Raw genomic sequence first — 14,695 nt, 5'->3', positions numbered from 1 at the left:
AGTTGAAAAGTTATAGAGTCAAGAGTTGACTGAGAAATAAACCCACATGTATATGGACAACTAATTTTCAACAAGGGAGACACAAACATACAATGGGAAAAAGGAGAGTCTCTTCAATAAATGGTGTTGGGAAAACTGGACAGCCACATGCAAAAGAATGAAAGTAGACCATTATCTTACACCATGCACAAAACTCAACTCAAAATGGATTAAAGATTTGAATGTAAAATCTGAAACCATGAAATCTCCGGAAGAAAACATAGGCAGCACGCTCTTTGACATCGGTCTTAGCAGCATTTTTTCAAATACCACGTCTGACCGGGCAAGGGAAACAATAGAAAAAATAAACAAATGGGACTACATCAAACTAAAAAGCTTCTGCACAGCAAAGGAAACCATCAACAAAATGAAAATACAACCTAACAATTGGGAGAAGATATTTGCAAACCATTTATCAGATAAGGGGTTAATATCCAAAATATACAAAGAATGTGTACATCTCAACAACAAAAAAACTAACAACCCAATTAAAAAATGGGCAAAAGATCTGAACAGAGATTTCTCCAAAGAAGATATACAGATAGCCAATATGCACATGAAAAGATGTTCAACATCATTAACTATCAGGGAAATGCAAATCAAAACTACAATGAGATATCACCTCATTCCCATCAGAATGGCTATAATTAACAAGACAGGAAACAAGTGTTGGAGAGGATGTGGAGAGAAGGGAACTCTCATACACTGGTGGTGGGAGTGCAAACTGGCACAGCTACTATGGAAAACAGCATGGAGATTCCTCAAAAAATTAAGAATAGAACTACCATACGATTCAGCTATTCCACCACTGGATATTTATCCAAAGATCTTGAAAACAGAAATGCATAAAGATACATGCACCCCCGTGTTCACTGCAGCATTATTCACAATAACCAAGACATGGAAGCAACCTAGCTGCCCGTCAAGGGATGAATGGATAAAGAAGATGTGGTATATATACACAATGGAATACTACTCAGCCATAAGAAATGATGAAATCTGGGCATTTGTGACAACATGGATGGACCTTGAGGGTATTATGCTAAAAGAAATAAGTCAGAGGAGAAAGGCAAATACTGTATGATCTCACTCATAAGTAGAAGATAAAAACAATGACAAACAAACACATAGCAACAGAGATTGGATTGGTGGTTACCAGAGGGGAAGGAGGGAGGAGGGTGAAAGGGGTGGTTAGGCACATGCGTGTGATGATGGATGGGAATTAGTCTTTGGGTGGTGAACATGATGTAATCCACACAGAATTAGAACTATATCATGATGTACACCTGAAATTTATATAATGTTATAAACCAATGTTACTGCAATAAAAAAAATTAAAAAAAAAAAAAAGAGCTGGACTCCCACATTCTAACTCCAAACACCTTTGTCTTCCCACACACTACAGTCTCTCCTCTGGCCCCCACCCTTTCAAGCAGAGCCAACCCTTTCCCTGAATGGGCTGTCCTGGGAAGCAGGGCTGGTGGCTCACATAACTCTAACCCAGCCCTTCTCCACACTCCTTTAGTGACAACTGCAGCAAAGTCACCAATCCCCAGAGCAGGCCTCCTGCCCGCAAACCTCACCGGGGATCAGGCCTGGAGCTCCGGCCCCCTCCACCCCACCCCACTCCCTACCTCCTTCTCCCTCTGTCAGCTGCTTCCCTGGGTCAGTCTTGGTCACAGGAAGGCGAGGGACCTCAAGTCGCAGGAGAGCTAGTGTGCCCTTTCTCACCTTTAGTGCCTCCTCCCATTTCCCACCTTCCATTTTAAAAGACAGCAGAGCCCAATACAGTCCTGTGCTAAGCTCAGAGTGGGGAGCCTGGGACCAGGCTTGCTTTGGTGTTGGGGGAGCCAGGACATGACAAATAGCCCCCATCTTCACCATCTTTTAAAGTTTTACCTTCCTGTGGTTTCTCTAATGTCTGTCCAATATGGTCTTAACAACTGTCCCTTCAACATATTACCTTCATAAAATGTTAAAAAGTACCACTTTTGACACATTTATGTCTCCTTATTTGCTCCTTAAAAGATAGCAAAGGGGGGCTGGCCAAGGGGCATAGTGCTTAAGTTCGCATGCTCTGCTTCAGCGGCCTGGGGTTCATGGGTTCAGCTCCTGGGCATGGACTTACATGGTGGCGTCCCATATACAAAATAAAGGAAGGTTGGCACAGATGTTAGCTTAGGGCCAATGTTCCTCACCAAAAAAAAAAAAAGACAGCAAAAGAACAAGAAATATCTAAACCCTCAAGGACAAAGAGAAAGGAGAGGAAACCACAGCTGATGAGAAATGACAACCAGATCTTGAAGATGGAAATTAGAGGGAGGGCTTGGCAGGGCAGAGCCAGCAAAGGCTTACATGCAGGAAACATGATGGATTCACCCAGGACCAAGTCTCAAAATTTGAATGTGTCTGGTAGGGATGGAGCCAGGGCTGGAAATGGGGTGACCGCTGAGACTCTGTCATGACGTTAGACTTCCCATATGCCCCCTCCACAGCCGACACAGTCAGGCTGTCACACTACCCCGCTGGGAAGAGGCCAGTACCTTTCTCTCTTGAGGATTGCAGTAGAGACACTCTAAACATAATGAGGGTGGGAATAAAGAGAGTGGCTGAGGGGCTGGCCCAGTGGCGTAGTGGTTGAGTTCATATGCCCCACTTTGGCAGCTTGGGCTTCACAGTTTCAGATCCTGGGTGTGGACCTACGCACCACTCATCATGCTTTGGCAGCATCCCACATACAAAATAGAGGAAGATTGGCACAGATGTTAGCTCAGGGACAATCTTACTCATCAAAAAAAAAAAAAAAAAAAAGAGAGAGAGAGTGGCTGAAAAGAGAGAGACTGTGTGCAATTCTGTGTGTGGACTCGTGAGTCGCCAGCCCCTTCTCAGTCTTTGTCCCCCGAACTTAGGTGGTAAGGTACATCCGCCCCAGGTGGGAGATGGAGGTCCCAAAGGAAAGACACTGACATTGAAGGGTGCCCCAGGGAAAGCCATAGGGAACTTTATGCTACTATATGCTACTTTATGCTTTATAGGGAACTTTGTGCTACTGGTTCAGGAGGCCTGCATGTGCACTCTGATCTTCTAGGCTCTTCCAGGCCCTCCCTCCTGCCTGTTTCTTAACCATGAATGGAGAGTCAAGGAGTCGCAGGAGTTTGACGAAAGCCTCTGATTTGGAACAAGAGACCAAACAAACAGACACAAAGAAATCAGAGACTGTGCAGAATGCGGACAGAATGTTTTTTAAAAATTGGTCTGTAATCAATATCCTCAAGAGGCATAAGAGAAAATCTTGCATCAGTAAAACAAGTAGTGGGTGCAATAAAAATAGAAATCATCAGAGAACCAGAAAGGGCCTTTGAAGTTAAAAATATACAAGCAAAAATTTTAAAAAGCAGTGAATGAAAGTACTGGAAAATGAAGGTAAGCAAATCTCCTAGAAAGTACAACAAAAAGAAATCAGGAGATAAAATAAAAGAAACTTAAGAAAACAAACTCGAAATTGCCTTTGTCATGTAAGAATCCTGTATCATCTTTTTTTTTTTTTTGGTGAGCTAACATCTGTGCCAGTCTTCCTCTATTTTGTATGTGGGACGTGGCCACAGTGTGGCTTGGTGAGTGGTGCATAGGTCTGCGTCCGGGATCTGAACTTATGAACCCCAGACCACAGAAGCAGAGTGCTTGACCTTAACCACTATGCCACCAGGCCAGCCTCTCACGTAAGAATCCTGAATCTTGACACAAAATATACGCTCAGGTTCTGCACCACAATGCTGGGTGTGGGGTTTAAAAAGCTATCCCTCCCCACAGAAAGCTCATGGGGCTGGCACGGCTCCCTCCTGCCACCACAGCTCAGCACCCCTCTCTTTTGAATCCCCTTGGCTCTGCCAGTCATCTCTGACACTCACAGCCACAGAAGAGGGGCCAGGAGGCATGAGGTGGAGTCCGCAGCTCATTCTTCTCTAAGCTCTCCGAAGCCTCAGCTTCCTCATCTGAACAGTGGGGATGAGAGTGCCCACTTCACAGGGCTGCTGAGAGAATAAAATACATTAGTATTCAAACTTCACAGCACATTGTAGACACTCAATAAATGATGGCTAGGATCACTCATATTCTGACGCAGTCCCCAGGCTGCCCCAGCTTCCCACAGCACCCACCCACCAGACCTGTTCTCTCCCTGCTCCCTCTGCTCTAGGGTTTGGGGAGAAGGGAGGGAGAGCACGAGGGGGCAGTCAATCACCCCTACTGGCCATGACAGGTCACAATCTTGTCTGGCCTGCTGGTGGGAAAGGAGAGCATCACTCTCCTGAGATTCCTGACCTGGTCTCCACCAGCAGAGGGCCTCACTGGGGAGGGGAGAAGTGAGGTTTTGGGGCACCCTGTCACCTTGGCAGCTGGGCCTACAGCTAACACAGGATACGGCACAGGGGAGATTCAAGTCCCCACTCTGTTGCTTACCAGCTGCAAATTAGGACACATTACTTAATCCCTTAGGTCTTGGTTTCTTCCAGTGTTAGAGGGATACCGGTCCACTCCCCTCACATCCCAGGGCTGACGTGACATTGGGAGAAGACCGTCCTCCTTTCCAGCCCGTGCTGTTTAGCTGTGGATCCTCTCCACCACTCACTACGATGCTACTGGACTTCCAGGTCCCACCACATCATTAATCAGAGACTTTGGCTCCTGACTTACAGATGTCCTCCACCCAAGCTCCCTGCGATCATCCTGGAGGGACCACCATCCACACAGACGTGAACTGGCCAGCACCCTGGCCCCTCTGCTCCTTGAGCACCAATGGCCTTCACCCCCACCCCACTTCAGCCATCCACTCCCATGCCCTGCTCTGGACTTTGTCTTCATTTGTTACCACTCCACCTCCCAAAAGACTACCACGAACACCCCACTCTCCACCAGCTCCTCATCTTCCAGCTCTATGTCTCAATTATTCCCATCAAATTGCTTTTCTTCTCACCTGTCCATGGTCCTCTGCTTTCTTCCAGTTCATCCTTCCTGTCCTGTCTTGACTTTTCTCCTACATCCAGCTTATATTCCACAGTCCGTTATCCAATAACATTTTTTTTGCCAAGACCCTAAGTACCTTTGTCTCTCATCCTTAATCACCCCATTTGGCAAAACCCCAGCCCTGGATGAAACCAGTCATGCACTTTCTCTGCCTTTGTTCTCAAGCAGCCAAGCACTGGGTGGTGGGAGAGGGAGTCAGAGAACAGGGCGGATGGGCTTCCTATAAGGCCGTGATCTCTGGCTATTAACTGTGCTCTTAATTCCGCCCAGAAATCCTCCCAGTTTCCCTGGTCAACTCCTTCCCACTTTCTACAATATTTCACACATTCTCTATTTTCCTCATGCCTCCAAACCTCTTTCCATTCCCAGCTCTCAGCAGAGGTCCTTGTTTCCTACTTGTCAGAGAAGATATCAGCCACCACACAGGAAGCCAAGAGGCTTCCAATACCAAGTAAATTAACTACCAATGCAGCACACATCCTGCCTTCCTTTCCTCTGCTCCAGTGCAGGGGCTGTGGCTCAAGCTTGTCTCAGGAATCCTACCGTATAGATTATCCCTTCCTCTCAACTGAGTCTTTTCTATGCCTTGAAATATATTCAACTCCCTCTCATTGGTAGGAAGGAAGAAAGGGAGGGAAGGAGGGGGAAAGGGAGAGCGTGTGAAAAAGAGGAAGAGAAAGCCTTCCACGTGGTTCTCATTCCCCTCCAGCTATCACCCTCTTTCTTCTTCTCCACGGCCCAACTTCTCAAAATAGCTGCCTACACTATGCTGCCTTCCTCTCCTAACCTCCTCCCATGACTGCGTAACCCATCCTGGATTCCTGCCCCTCTGCTCCACCCAACACCTCCTGCTAACAGCTCCTGCCATCTGGTATCGTCCCTGGGATGTCTCACTAGCAGCCCAGCACTCAACAGGTCCTCAAACTCGTGATCTCCCCAATCCTCTTCCCCTTCCCAAGTCCCGGTTCTCTTCCACCGCACCCTGTGTAGCACTAGCCATCCAGAAACCTTCTCCCTCACTCCCTAATTCATCACCAAGTCCTGTGAATTGCATTTCCTAATTTCTCTCAGTTTGATCCAATCTTCTCCACCTCCACCACGCCCTCCCTAGTCCAAGCTTCCATCGTAACTCTCAGGTTCAAATGCCATGGCTTCCTTATGGGTCTATGCTACACTATTCTAGATCCATTCCGATTCCTTGCTAGTCCACACTGCAGTCAGAGTGATCTTTGCAAAACACCTAATTACGTTATCCCCTGCATGGCCCATCAGTAGCTTCCCATTGCTTTTATGGTAAGCATAGAACTTCTTAACCTGGGGTTCAAGAACCTTTATGGTTCAACACTCAAGCCAGGTATGTGATGAGTTCTGGGTCATATTGCCTAAATTTACAGCCTGATTCCCCCACTTCCTGTCAGTCTGACCCTAGGCAATTTACCTTCTGAATCTCCCTGTTATCTCAGTTTCCTTGTCTGTAAAATGGGGTAATAATGGTACCTACCTCCTAGTGTTGTGAGAATGGAATGTACTGAGCACTTCTAATGGTGCCTGGCACATAGCAGGCACACAGTTAGTAGCCGCTCTCTTCATTGCCTGCCTCCTCGGTCTCATCTCTCATCCTGCTCTCCCTCATCAGTCTGTTTCAGCCATGCTGACTCACTCTCAGGCCCTTGTTCTCACCATGTTCCCTCTCTCCCCAGGCCCTTTGCATGTGTTTTCCCCTTTGGGACTCTATTTCCTCCCCTGGTAGACAGCACCATTGTGGAAGCACAGAACTTGGAATGCTAGAGGCCCTGAGCTGGAAGGTACTTTAGAGACCATCCAGCCATCTGCCTCATTGTACTTATTTGGAAATCAAGGCCCAGAGAAGGGAAGAAACAGGTCCAATGTCACACAGCAAGTTTATGATAGATCTTGGACTAGAACTCAGGTCCCTCACAATTAACCCAGGGCTCTTTGCACTGCCCATCACAGTTCACTGGTTCACTCATTTAATGAGTATAATCCCTACATTGTGCTGGGTGAGAGGCAGATGCAAACGTACAGAAATAACTGATACAAGGACGACCGAGGTCAGTGCTCTCACAGAAGGGCTCGTGTGCGCTGTGGGAGCCCCAGCAAGCAGTGAATTCAGGCTGAGTCAGGGCCTGCTTCATGGAGGAGGTGGTGAGATTTAAAGTGGTCCCTGAAGAGCGAGTAGGGTGAAGCCGGGTGAGGGCATATTAAACGGGTGCATATTAAATTTTAAATATTGATGAGTGCATACAAACATCACCCATCCTGAGATTTAAGGGGAGAAGTGTGTTTGGGGTGCTGCCCCAGACTGGTTGAAAAGCTACCAGGAAAAGGGAAGGAGGCAGAGAGATGGGACCCAAACAGAGTTAGGGCAAAGCAGAAGGAAGATGAGTTGGAAGGCCAGCTGGCCTGCCTCCCATCTGCAGAAGCCTCCCCAGGCCCCGAGGGCTGCTCTTCCTTCCTACCATCACTAGGTAAACTGAGGATAGACACAGTCTCCCCTGCCCCAGCTGCCTGCTTCTAGAAGCTTCCACTAGGTGCTGCTTCTCCTGCTAGGCTGTGGTGCACTTTCCCATAAACAGCTGCTGCTAACAGAGGCTTGAAGGGAGGCAGCACTGGGGCCGCTGGGTCTGGGCCCATCAGGGAACAAGCCAGAAGGATTCACCCATCTTCCAGATGGGAAAACTGAGACATAGCCTAGGAGAAACCAATCAGGGGCACAGCCAAGGTTTATACAGAGAATGGAGCTTCAAAGGCATAGCGGGTGAGTCTGGGCTGGTTCTAGTGCTAGGTTCTATGCCCGTCTCAACCCTGACCTTGTCCCTGAGCCATGCTGATCCTCATTAGCCTCTGCCCCCTTGGGGGCGTCCAGGACCAGGCTGAGACAGGGGACTGCGGGCACCACCGGGCACAGCACTCCTCTCCTTCAGCCCTCCTTCCTCCAGCCCCCCTGCTGGTTGACCTTCACCTACCTAGCCGGGTACCATGGTTAGGACTCATTTCTGACTGCCTGCCATCTCCCCTGAGGGAACAAATCAGCGCAAAGAAGAATCACAACCTGCCCCATGAGGAATGTGCAAAAGGAGAAAGGCTCCGGGGCCACAGGGTGCGCTGGATCCGAGAGAGCGAGCCCCAGGCAGGGGAAGGCACTGACCTCCGGGAACAGGATGCCTCTCTGGGGACTCCTGCTGGTACTCTGGGGCTCCTGCAGCTTCAGGCTCCACACACACCAGGGCGACTTCAGACAGTGACTCTGGCAGAGCAAGGAGGCCAGGGCACAGGGGTTCCCACCTACCTAACACCGCAATTTTCAGATATGTGATGTCATTCAGTCCTCATGGCCAGCTGGGCAGGGATGGCCCCATTCAGAGAGGTCAGGTAACTTGCCCAAAGTCACCCAGACAATAGATAGATAGAACATAGTCAGGTCCAGAAACCATATCTTCTGATCCCTGCCTGGAGCTCCCACTAGGCGCCCCACACTCGGTACCGTGGGGAACCCAAGATGACTAAACCGTGGCCTTACCCTCAGGAAGATCACAGCCTAAGTACCGAGACAGGTGTGGGCACCGGGGAAGCAGCAGAGGCCACTGGAGGGAGATTTTCTTGCTTGAGATGCTGCTGCACTAACAGAATGAACCAGCTCGGAACCGTGGACATGTCACCTCTTGTCAAGTAACTTCTCAAGTTTCAGTTTACTCACGTTTGAGACCGGAATAATGCCAGCACCTGCGGCCCAGGGCTGCTCAGGACATTTCCCGAGATGATGCGTGCAGAGCCCCACAGCCGGTGCAGGGGGAGCCTGCAGGAACTCGGCTGTAATTAGGACCACAGGGCGCGTTATCATCAATGTTAAGATTTAAAAGGCAGCAAAAAGGCAAAAGAAAGGCGTTAAGGCAGCCCAAGGAGGAGGAGAAAGACTCAACACCCAGTCTCCACCAGCCCTGCGGGAACAAGCCATTGCTTAGGGCTGCAGAAGAGGAGAGGCAGGGCTGGGAGAGGGCCTCATGGAGAAAGCGGTTTTTAGTCGGGAGAGTGGAGATGGGACACGAAGACCTAAGTAAGAGGGCAGGTTTTAATAACACAGATGGTTGCCAAGGCTGTGAAATGCCTAGTATTTCATGGGATCTTTTGTCACAACTCACCTCAAGTCATCCCACCAAAATCCTGACAGTCCCATTGGACAGCTGAGGATACTGAGGCTCAGGGAGGCCAAGCAGCAAACCTGAGGCCAGAAGTATGAGCCTGAGTCTGGACACATACCTGACCTGTCTCCAAAGCCTCTTTCCCCTGCCCCAAGGTTCCTGGAGAGACACTGCCAGGTCGGGAAGATAGGGCGAGGGCATGAGTGAATGCAGGCTCTGGGCAGCCCCACCCCAGAGTAAAGACAGAGGGAGGTAAAACCATCCTCCCTTGTTCTCCTCCAAAAGAGAAGAGTCAGGCCTGGGAACTGGGCCAGGCTGGAAAGGGAGTGAGGCTTTTGAAACACAGTTACAGGAATTTTATCAACTGCTGTGTGCAGAGCATCACGCGAGGTGCTCTGGGAAATCTGAGTGCGTGACCCCCATTCTCCAGGTGCTTTCGTTGCCCTATACATACGCAGTTCACATTTATTGAGCAGTGGGCAGCTCATTTAATTTGCACAGAGACCCTCCGAGGTAAGCAGTATCATTAAGCCCATTTTTATAGAGGGCTCAGAAGAGGCCCAGAGAGGTTGGTAAGGTGCTCAGAATCACACAGGTGGTAAGGGAAGGCGCCTGGATTCAGGCATGTCCCCACATCCACTATGCCCACCCCTTTGCCTCCACAGCATGAGATGGTACAGTGCCGGGTGCCCGGGGCGGGGGGTGGCGGGGCACAGGAGAAGGAGCAGGAGACCAAGGAGGGACGATGCCAGCGTGGACTGCAAGCTGGGGGCGAGCTTCCTGGAGGGAGGACACAGGCGGGGCTTTGAAGGGTTAAAGACCTGGGGAACAAGAAGGGGAGAGGAAAATATTTTCTGAAAGAGGATTGGCAAAAGTAAAGCTCCAGAGCAGAGGGTTGTCTGGAATAAATAGTGGGAAATGCACCTTCTCTGACACTCCAATTCCCCATCTATAAAACGGGAATAATAAAATTACCCACCTCATGGGAAGGCTGAGACGCAGACCAGGTCACAATGTGAAAACACCGTGTGAACAGTTAACTGTGATATAAACGTGATGAGTCATTTCCATTGTACTATTACCCGGAGGGGCACGAAAATAGGGTTCATGTCCTTGGACGCAATGGTGGGACAGTAAGTAGAATGCACAGGGTGTGGGAAGGAAAGGATGGCAGAGGTAGAGGAGAACCAGAAGCTGAGAAGAAAGAGGGAACCTCCATATGGATGGGGAAAACCTGTTGCAAAGTTAACTTGAGCAGGGCTCCTGCCCCCCTGCCCCCACAAGTTCTGGGGGTGTCTTCCTCCAGGCAATGCCAACAACCTTCCTGGGAGCAGAGCCAGGGGGCCTTTGTAGCTGCTTTGAATCCCAGCTCCATCACTTCTGTGAGCCTTAGTTTCCGCATCTATAAAAGGGGGACAAGGACAGCTAGTTTGCAGAGTTGTCAGGAGGGTCATGGGGCGGTGTGTGCAATGTTTAGTGTGCACTCAGTAGCAGCCAGTCTGCTGTGAGTTGCCCAGCTCTCTAATTCTGCCTCCCAAGGGTGATGAGAAGCATCTGGACAAGAAGCTGAGGAACTGGGACTTAGGTCCAAATGCAACTTTCTAAGGACAAGGCCACAGGCACTCTGGAGATGCCAGCCTGCTCCCTGCTTGACCCAGTTCAGTCGGGCCACTTCCTACTCTTGCGTCTGGCTGGGTACCTGCCCTCAGGTATCCAGGAGCCCCTGCAGGCTGTGGTGGGCGTCTGCTGCCACCTATGGGCCCCATGTGGCATTGCCTCCCCATGTCCTACAGTGAGGGGCGCACTCCCAGCCTTCATGCCCTCAGAGATGTCATTGCGTGTTTCCTCGTCTATCTCCAGGCCAGCTGGCATTCCCCGAAGGCAGCGATGACCTTTCTCTATACCTCCAGCATCCAGCACAGTGCAAGCACAGAGGAGGTGTTCAACACGTGATTATGGAATGAATGACTGAATGAATGGCCTTGCAGTGATGGAGATTGTAGACTACAAAAGGGCCTTAGTTGAGGCCTATTCACTGTTGGTGCAGTTGACTCATGGAGACTCGTAAATTCTCCTTCAGAGGCCTCAGGGAACAGAGTGATTCCTAGGTACCTGGGCTAAGGTTAGGCGTAGTGGTGACAGGAGCAGGGGATGGCTTCAGGGACTCTGCCATTATGAGATAGCGTAGGCCTCTTCTATTTTTTCCTCCACCACACTGGGCCAGGATCTCCCTCAAGAAAATGCCCTCAGTCTGGGAAAGCCTGAGGGAGCGAGGCACGAGTATGGCGAGGCTCCGTGCCGAGTGGAGCCGGTTCACCAAGAGACTCTGCTCTGGCAACGGCACCTGCTCTGTGGTTCTCACCAACCCCTGGATGCGAGTGCCCAGCTCAATGCCCTCTTCCCCTCGACTCCTTTCTCTCCTGGACCTGAGGCTTTCTCTTCCTGCAAGGCCCGCTCTTTCCCCACTGCCTTTGACTGGGGAGCTGAGGAGCACGTGAGCGCCCTAGAGAATCCCCACATTACAGCTGGAGAGCCTGAGGCATGCAGGCCAGGAAGCAGCTCAGGACCAGTCATTGGCAGGGTCAGGCTTAGAACCCAGGAATCTGGGCTTTTGTCCCCAGTCCTAGGTGTCACTGGTGTGTGACCTCAGGGGGCTTCTGTGACCAGGCTCAGCACAGCTTGGCCTTTTGCTGTGCCAGTGGATCATTAAGGGTCTGGCACATTCCTGCCTCATGTTCAATGTTTCTGTTCTGCCCGCTTGTCTCACCGGGTCTCCCACTTCCGGGGAGTCGTGTGCCAGGGGCAGCCTCTCCTCCAGTTCCTGAGGGAAAACAGAAGCTCAGAGAGCCTGTACGACCTGCCTAACCTCACCTGGGCACCAAGGGTGGAGCCAGGCAAGACCCTGAAGCCCAAGGCTCCCCCAACCCCTCAAGCAGCCTCTTTCTCCCTACAGACCCAGTAGTATGGTGAGATCATCACTGGCGCCTATTACAGACTAAATGTTTGTGTGCCTCCAACATCCATATGGTAAATCCTAATGCCCAGTGTGACAGCAGTAGGAGGTGGGGCTCTGGGAAGTGACTAGGCCATAAAGGTGGAGCCCTCATGAAGGGGATTAGTGCCCTTATAAAGAGACCTCAGGTAGCTCTCTCACCCTCTTCCCGCCACGTGAGGATACAAGGAGAAGGTGGCAGTCTGCTACCGGGAAGAGCACTGCCCAGAATTGATGACGCTGGCCACCCAGTTTGTGGTACTTTGTTATAGCAGCCCTATGGACTAAGCACCCTATGCAGACCTTCAGAGGCATCTTTGATATGGGTTCAGCCCATCTCTGGGTGCCCCCAGCAAGTGCGGCTCTCTCTACGCTACTCGTGGTGAGACCCAGGGCCTCCGGGCCTCTCCCCGGCCCCCTGCCTGCCTGCCATGCTTGGGTGGTCCTGCCTCACACCAGCTAAAGGCCTCCTGCTGCTGTTTGGACTGCTTCCTCTCTGCCTCTGCTCCCACTGGCCCAGAGGAGAGAGGAAGATGGTTCCCAGTGTGTAGATGTGGCCACGGAGATAAACAGCCAGGTCCCAGGGTCGCCTGGCCCACCCAGAAGGCCATGTGTCTGTTCTCCCGAGACCCAGGCGCTTGTGCTCCTGCACCGCCATCCTTAGTCAACAACCGCTTATTGAATAATCTGTGCCCAGAATCTTCCCCCCATCCCAGAGTTAGCAATTACTTTAAACTGCATCATTTTAGACAAAATTCTCGGAAGTATAGGCGCATAATAGGGGCTTAAGAAACACAGGTCTTGATTGATGAAAACCACCTTCCAAGCGCTGACCCCAGGACCACCCCATTCCTGCCCCTGAGTCCTCAACCACACCGGCCACACCCACACACGCCCTGCCTCTGAGCCCCCTGCTGGAGCTCTCTGGGTAGACCTGAGCCTGTGTCCCTCTGCCAGAGAGTCACAGCTACTTCAACTACTTGGGATCCTGCAGCTACACGGAAAATGGGGCAGAATTCACTACCCACCATCCACTGGAGCTCAGAGAGCCTCAAAGTCTCCCTGAGGCAGGACAGGGTGACAATAAATGGGTCACCCCAGGTCTTCTGACTCCCTGCCCTTCTTGTCCAGGGGCTCTCCTGCCCCTCCGGGGAGCAGACTTGGGGGAAGGTGCTCTCCGGTCCTCTCTGGAGCCCGGGGAGCTGAAGGACACCCAGCTCTGCTGCTTCCAGCTGGAGCTGCAACAAAGCAGGGCCTGTGAGCTAGATCTGAGCTCCCAGCTCAAAGCTGGTGACTTGAAGGATTTTGCATCTCACTTGTATCTAGGGTAAGTACCTGGGGGCCTTCCCTGTGAGGCCCATGGCTCCTCTCACACAGAGACAGCCAACTTCATTTACTCATTCATTCATTCATTTGTTCACTCATTGATTCAATAGATAGTGGATGCTTAGGTGCCAAGCACTGTGCCACGGTTCTACGGGTACAGCCATGAACACAGTGTACAAGACAGAGTCCCTACCCTCACAGAGCTTACAGTCTACCAGGGAAAACAGGAAACATTACACAGTGAGGACTGTTATGGGAGTTACATTAGGGGAGCACACAGGAGGACAGGCTGACAACTGTGGGGGCTTTTCAGTCCTAGACTGAGCTTGTGTGCAGTTCAGCAAGCCTGGGGAAGCTGTGGTCAGCTTTCTAGCAGGGGTGTGATCTGCCCCCAGCTGCTGGAGACAAGGGGTCATCAGACTAACTCTGCCCGTGGTAGCGGGGATGGAAAGGAAGGTAGGAGTCCCGAGAAATCTCAGAGGTACAATGGAGAGAAGTCTCTTGTTTGGTGAGACAAAGGGAGGTATTGAGAAAAGGCCACCAGTTGGTAACTCTGCAGTCACGGGTGGTCTTGGGGACTCAGTATGTTTTCTCCTTTGTTCTGTCCCAATTTCATGATTTTCCAGCTCCTACCTCAAACCCCTTTGCCCGTGAGGCCCCGGCAGCAGCCTCCCCAGGCCGAGATGGGGAACGGCCATCCTCGCAGCTGAGGGTGGAGGTTGTGACTGCTGTCAGCTGCAAAGAGTTTGTTCTGATTACCTCCAGGACGGCCCTGTCCAAGACCCCAGCCACTCCCCACGGGCCGCTCCTGAGCACCTGAGACACAGCCAGTCCAAGTAGAAATGTGCTGCAAACGGGAAACACGCACTGGAGTTCCAAGGCTTCCTACGAAAACAGACTATAAAACAGCTCATTTCTAAGTTCTGTTACTGATTACATGCTGTAGGCACAATATTTTGGATACATTCATTTAAATAAAATGTACTTTTAAAGTTAATTTTACCTGTTTCCTCTTACGCTTTTTGACGTGGCTACTAGAAAATGTCAGATTACACGTGTGGTTTGCATTATATTTCTGTGGGAAAGCGCTGCACTAGGGCATCGCCCTTTGAGCTCTGATGGCCACTTCCACACACACTTAGCCCCCGACAGTATC

This window comes from Equus caballus, chromosome 5 (genome assembly GCF_041296265.1).
Source record: "Equus caballus isolate H_3958 breed thoroughbred chromosome 5, TB-T2T, whole genome shotgun sequence".
NCBI classification, from domain to species: domain Eukaryota; kingdom Metazoa; phylum Chordata; class Mammalia; order Perissodactyla; family Equidae; genus Equus; species Equus caballus.
This window is presented reverse-complemented; position numbering follows the sequence as displayed.